This window comes from Euprymna scolopes, chromosome 17, assembly GCF_053919585.1.
Source record: "Euprymna scolopes isolate OS-2025 chromosome 17, ASM5391958v1, whole genome shotgun sequence".
NCBI classification, from domain to species: Eukaryota; Metazoa; Mollusca; class Cephalopoda; order Sepiida; family Sepiolidae; genus Euprymna; species Euprymna scolopes.
This window is the reverse complement of record NC_136498.1, coordinates 80654980-80662454: the sequence shown is the minus strand read 5'-3', so window position 1 is coordinate 80662454 and position 7475 is coordinate 80654980.

The following is a 7475-nucleotide window of genomic DNA, read 5'->3' as shown; positions in this document are numbered from 1 at the left end:
AAAACATAATTTGCAGTAGGGGTTCACTTTCACATATAAATTAACTGCAAAATGAGCATCCACTTCTTAACCAGATTAACCACTGGTGACACTGGTCGTGGTCGAGTGGTCGACTAATCGACCATTGACCAGATAGTGTGGGATTATGGCCTTTGTAAAACAAAGATCGTTGCAGAGCATAACGAATAACCATTTATTATTTCAGAAAGGTTAACAATCAAGTTCCGTCCGTCTTTGTTTACATTCTTCGTCAGCTGATCGTTGTGTTTTGCACGACGAATGTCCTGGAAAAGTCACTTCTGATTAATGTTTGTTTACTAGTTTTAAAATATGCAAACAAATAGTTGTCTGTTTTTCAGAATAACAGAATATTTTTAAAATGGTAGACATTATTAATCATAAGTGACTTTTCAAGGTTTTCATCTTGAAGCATAACGATCAGCTGACGAAGAATATAAACAAAGACAGACGGAACTTGATTTTAACCATTCTGATATAGTTGCCATTTAACTTCTGTTTTCAGAAATACTAGTATATTTTAGATATTTTTCTCACATTGCAATCGTGTTTTCGCAGCCCCCCCCCCTCTCTCTCTCTATCTTTTCAGCTGAGACAATATTTGCTCGATAATTTCCGCTGATGCGTTACGGAAACAGCCGACAAGCATCAATAGAAAATGAAAGCAACGATGATCCTAAAACGGAAAGACACAAACAAAAACACTGATCTATTGTTGTATTTTATTGCTTTTTTTTTTTTTTTTTTTTTTTTGCTTTGGGAGCCGCTTTTGTATGAAAACTGTAATTTATTTTGGTAAAGAGATTTTTGGGTGTAGTTTGCGCTTTTTGTCTATGCTGTCGATCATGATATATCACTAGTTCCAGAAAGTGTTTATGAAGTACAAAATCTTGCACTACTTATATACGAGATTCAAAACAAATCAGAAACAATTCCTCATGCAAGCCAAGGGCTTGTTCAAGAATGTTATTTTTAGGGAATGCATCCACCCATTTCGATCTGTTGAATGGTAAGTGGACCAAATAGCTTAACTCACATCACTCAAAATACACATAAAACTACTTATCGGTGCCGCCGGTGCGCAAACAAAACCTGGCTTTAGCCTCGTACTAACGGCATCAGCGCATTTAACTTACAAATACTTCATCGTGTCTAACTTGCGAAGATGATGTCTGCTAGTCTAACAAACTAACAAACTCCCTATGTATGTGTGGTGACTATTCTTCTCTTATGAACTCTTTACAACATTTTCTCATCCAGACTTATAAGCCTTCTATTAATATTTTTTTCGTCTAGATTTGTGGACTCATGATATAATTTTGTTTTTGGCTTGACTTACAATATTAACTGTCAAAACACATGAACAGTTAACCTCTTTATTAACAGTTAACCCGTCTTCTATTTATCTATTCATTTATTTGATTTACCCCAAATGAGGCACGTTGCTGCTGAGATTTAAGGGACTGTGGATGTGGTATCATACCTACAGGGAAATCCTAGGTGGGGAGTTGAACAGTGAAATGTTTGTTTCCATTTAAATTTCTGCAATGAGGAAAACAAGGAGGAAGGAAAAAATTCCAAAGATTCAATAAAAGAAAATATTAGAGTAGAAAACCGTTCACATTTTTCTTCTTTTTTTTTTTTTACATGGTAGTCACCACTTATCAAGGCCCAGAAGCTACTCAGGGATAAGTGTTATTGCGTGTACCGTAATCAATGGAATAATATCGTAGTAATCGTTAGTAATGGTGATTTGATAAGGGGGGGCGGTTTATCAGGAATTTGTTTATGTTGGACAGGAAGACATCCAAGTTGTAGTCAGGTGGGAAACAGGCAAACGGGAGAGAGTTCCACAGGTGTGCACTTCTAAGAAAGAAGCTTTGTTCATGGAATCTACGTCTTGATTTAGGCACAGACAAAGAATGGGGAAAACTATTGATAGAGGTTTCAGCTGGATAGATGTTTTTCGTGAAAGATTGGCGAGAGAGGACCAGAGATTGCAGCTCAGATAAGCACTTGCCATGAAAATAACGATAAAACAAAGACAGGCTCACAACGTCTCTTCTGTGGGAGAGAGATTGTAGGGAAGAGAAAAGAGCATCCCCCACTAGGCCATGAAGTCTATTTTGTACTCTGTCAAGGCAGGATAGGCTATTTTTAGCAGCTCCTGCCCAGATATGGCAGCAGTATTCCATCCTTGGACGTACTTGGCTTTTATATAGATAGATAATTGCATCAGCAGTGAAATATCTTCTGGAGCGGTAGAAGGATCCTACCATTTTTCCAGCGACCTTGGCAACAGACTTTATGTACGTGCTCCATTTCAGATCAGGAGTAAAAGTCAATCCCAGAAGTTTATCAAAGCATGGAGCCTCCCCAAGACGGGAGCCATCCATTTCAATTGATGCCAGATGGGGATCAGAGTGTTGATGATGTAAAGATAGGAGCTTGGTTTTAGATGCATTAAAAGTAACCAGCCATCTCTTCCCCCACTGGACCACGCCCTCAAGATCAGAGGAGAGAGAATCAGAGAGAACTTTATCATTTACAGCCTTTGATGTGTTGCCATAGATGGTAGTGTCATCAGCATAGATGTCAACGAATGATTTAAGTATGTGTTTTGGGAGATCATTAATGTAGATCAAGAAGAAAGTTGGGCCCAGGATGGACCCCTGAGGGACTCCAGCACTAATATTCTGGGCCTCTGATTTCTGCCCACCAACCACTAATCTTATGAACCTATCAGAGAGAAATGATTTAATGATTGAGAAAACATTTCCAGTGATACCGTAGCTGGAAATCTTGTGAAGTAGGCCTTTATGACATACCTTATCGAAGGCCTTTGATATGTCAAGAGCAATTACCCTAGAAAGGGAGCCTTTGTTGAGAGATTCACTAATCCTATGAGATATAACCGTTAGCACATCCGCTGTAGATCTGGCAGAACGGAAACCATATTGCATGTCACTTAGAAGGTTATTTCTGCTGAGGTGGTTGACTACCTCTTTATTTAATACTAGCTGTGGCTCAATTTGGTGTACCAGAAAAGTCTAATAAAAAGAGAAAATGCATAGTTCTTATAGTCTTAGTACAGCAATGAACTCCTGAAAAAAATAAAAATAAAAAAAGGCGAAAATGTAAAAATAAGTGGTAGTCTTGCAGCATGTAATGGTCTGATTTGTTAGTGTTTTTATTTAATGTAAAATATTTAATCATCTCGAAGAACACAGTGTTTATGGATGTATTTGGAGAAGACAGATCGTCACGGACTCTGGCGAATGTGTTAACTTTGGGTAAATAATTTCAAAACTATATAAAACAGTGCCAGAGTGTTTTAGCTTGAACTGACTTTCCCGAACGTAATGTAAGCAACAGCATTTGTATGTTTGGACTAAATATATAGCAAATGTAATTTCGTTAATGAAGAAGCATTCATAAATGTTAAATTTAAACACGTGCAGATTTCTTTAGTAAAGAAAAAGCAATCATATTTTTCTGATCTTAATCGGACCATTATCGGGTCCTTTATTTTGTTTTTGTTTTTGTTTTTCAATTGGAATGCAAGTAATTTCCCGATATAAATATGTAAATAATAAATTGCTCATAGTTAGATTCCTAGGTTAGAGTAGTCCAAACCGGACCAAAAAACCGAGTAGTCGCACAGTTTATGTTTATTTTTTTGATTCTCAAGTGTAATGCAAGTAATTTCACGATATCGTAGCGTTGTAATATTAATTTGTAAAAAATGGAATGTTTGTTTTATAAAAAAATGTGTAGTTGAAAGCACTAATAAGTGAAGCTCATAGTCAGATTCCTCGGTTAGTTGTCAAAACCCGAAGTAAAAACCAAGTAGTCTCGCATTGTGCGTCTTACAGTAAAAAAAAAATGCAAAACATAACAATCTAATCTTAATCAGACGTTAAGTGCGTTCATTATTTTTTTGTTTTTTGTTTTTTAAGTGAAACGCAAGTAATTTCACGATATCGTTGTATTGTAATAATAAATTGTAACTCAGGAAGTGTTTATTTAATAACTTTTTAGTGGGAAGCAGTAATAAAGCTTCCTCGGTTACAGTTGTCAAAACCCGAAGTAAAATCTGAGTAGTCCAGCAGTGTGCGTTCTACGGTAAATAAAAAAAAGCAAAAAGGAAAAAAGATAATGTTAATCGGACCGTAATATTTTTTATTTTCATTTTTATTTTTTTTTTATGGGAGAAAAGCAAAAGAAAGAGAAAAAAACAAAAAAATGGCCTAAATAACCCTTTACAATTCGAAACCGGTGTTTATTCGTACTGTTCCTTGTGGACGCATTTTCAGCAGTGTTAAGTGGGAGCAGGAGCAGAAGGAATGTATTAGAGAGAAAAGATTTTACAACTTCCATTGATTCTAACCAATTTTGGCAGTGAAATCTCACCGAAAAAAATATAGGAATGTTTGGTTATCGAGGAAGTGTAAGGATAATAGGCCTATAGCACACCTTAGATCCTGTGCTGCAGTTTGTGCACATTACATTTGCATGTAATGTCTTGATTTTTAATCCTATTAAGGTCAAACTCACACGGGAAAAAATTAGTTCATTTTATTTATATAGAGATGGATTCCAACAACTTACTCATGACACACAGGAGACTTATTGGTCTGTACTGAGAGGAAGATGACTTATCACCTGAATTCTTAAATACAGGGCATACTGATGAGGTTTTCCAACGTTTAAACAGTTTTGTAAGTAAGGGGCAAGTTCAAGTTGAAGCTTTTTCAACACTATAATTGGAAAATTTAGGAAACTCTATGGTGAAAGGGTGGAATTTTGCTGATTGTTAGGTCTGTCAGCGGTATTTACATATATTATATAAAATAAAGAACAGTATCAATATTAACCAAAAACAAGAACGAATTTCACATTATTTTGTTTAAGGAAATATTTATTTATCAACATAACTCCCATGCTTCAAAATCACTTTGAATAACCTCTTGTCAACTGATGATCTCAATCGGTGGATTTGAGATGATATGATGTCCAATTAGTTCATCGCAGATTATTTCAGCCCAAAACATGACACCTCTACCCTCCTGATAACGACAGAATCGATGAGGGGTAGGGAATCCAAGAGGAGTCCAAACTTTGGCCGACCCATCTGGTCCATCATGGTTGCTCTGTCATCGGTGAAAAGAACATTTTCAAAGCTGGTTTTCATGTATTTCTGAGCCGAAGCCAAACGTTTTCCTTATAAGTTTGGTTTAAAACAGGTCTTGCTATGGGCTTAATGCTTTTTGCAATTTCGTTTAAAACATTGCAGCATGTCTTTCTGGAAAAGGAAGGTATTCCAGCCTTGTCAAATATAGCAGCACTGTTGTTGCCTGGTTGCTTGATAAGTTGACGGCAAATTTTTCAAACATCTCGAGCAGAAACTAACTTTCTTGTGTTTTTGTCCTTCCTTGGGTTGATGTTTGGATTTTCAACAAATGAAGACAATGTTCTTCGATCTCTTCCAAGCTCTTTGGCTAGATCTACAAGAGATAAACCTTGTGCAAGTCCTGCAACACCACGTTCCTTTTCCCTAGCTGTCAATCGACCCTTTTCTAGGCATTTTGGAAGATCTGCAATAAAGTGATACACACTTAAAGTTACCAGAAAATAGAAAAATTAGCATAATTTTCAAAATATATTTTTAGATTCCACAAAAATCATGGAAATAAGGCACCTTGTTATGCTCTTCCAGTGTTATGCCAAATTTCACTTCTCTGCTTTTCATAGCAATTTCAAAATTAAAAAATATTAACCTGCATTAAAGCAACATGCAGGTTTTATGTAACTTGACTTCTTTGACTTTGACATATAGATGTTTGAGGTCCAGGTTTTGGACCTGTTCATCGTTCCAAGGGAAAAATTTAATAGACAACTTTGTGGCATGCGTGGCACAGAAACCCAGGAATTTGCACTTCAATTTAGGAGGATGGACAATATAAACTCGGCAGCAATCTCCAATGGGCGTCAAGTCTGCTTTTGAATGCGTTTACCGTTTGTGCTTGTACAATTGCATCTGGGAGATCATTCCATGTGTTGACAACCCTCTGTGAGAAGGTCCCTTTGCGGACATCTGGCCTACAGTGTTTTTTTACGATTTTGAGGCTGTTCCCCCTGGTTGCTTCACTGTTAACTGTGTATTAACAAAATTATCAGACAAAATTTTTTGTGTCTGTGTATGCCTCGCCTAGATGTTATTTTGATCAATACTTCTTGAATTATTACTTTTTTTATTTACGATTAATCAAATATTGATTGAAAACAAAAATATAATAAGAGAAAACTAAAGTGATTTTTTAAAATCCTATCAAAATAAAATTTGTTTTCACTCAAGCAATATTAAGTAAATACAACCAGTTTTACATATTTTTATATTTTTTTACAGGGAATAGGCGGATGTCTTCTTCTGTCTTTAGAGACAATGGATATTCTCTGCAAGTGTGTCTGCTCTCTGAGCAGTTCCTCTTAGTCAATCAAGTAGAAATTCAAGACGAGTGGAAACAATGCAGATTTTTCCCAACTGCTGTCTGCCAATAATTATACATTTGCCATGACACTGCTTCAAACCCTAATTCTAATTCTTTACCTTAGCTAACCCTAACCATAACCTTAGATCCTCCACCTCCAAAGAAAGAAGTAATGCCTTGAGAATGGTTTGATGACAACAAAAGAGATACTACACTACACTATACCCCCTTAAAGGAGGCGGTAATATGTGGGAGGATAATATCATAATAAACAAACATATGTGGCACTACTGTCTCTCCCAAGGAGGAGGTACTGCCTTGGAGAATTATATCATGGCGATCAAACAAGCAGTTAGTATGGGGGAAAATATTATGTAGCAGTTATTAATTGGAAAAGACGCAGCAATTCTGGGATAAGCGGAGAAATTCTAGTGTTATTTCAGAAATGTCCTTCTCCCAGACTAGTTACTATACCAAAGTTAGAGAGTTTCGTTTGTCCTATTTCACCCATAATCAGAGAGGAGGAGGCAAACGTAATAGTGCACAAGTGACTTTACAGCCATCTTACACATACAAACTTACAGCATCTGGTATTCCCTAACAGTCACCCATCTAAATACTGACAAAGTTCCACATTGTTTAACTGTTAAACACGATATTGCCTTAAACTATTTTTTACAAGTTATTGCTATAGCACTTAGAAATCCATCATGTTTTGTCTTGTACAAGGTCGACAGTCTGTAATTTAATATCTTGCTTTTTTCCCACTAGGGAAATGTTTACAAGAACCAAGGGAGCTCAATAATAGATGATGTGTTCACGGTCATGCTAAATGGTAAAATATGTATCACAAAAACAGATTCACTTACTCAAGCATTGGATTATAAACAGCTGTTATATGGATTGTGATTTTAAAAAATGATTCTCTGTTATGTTTTAGCGTTGCCCTACTTATACTGAGAAAGC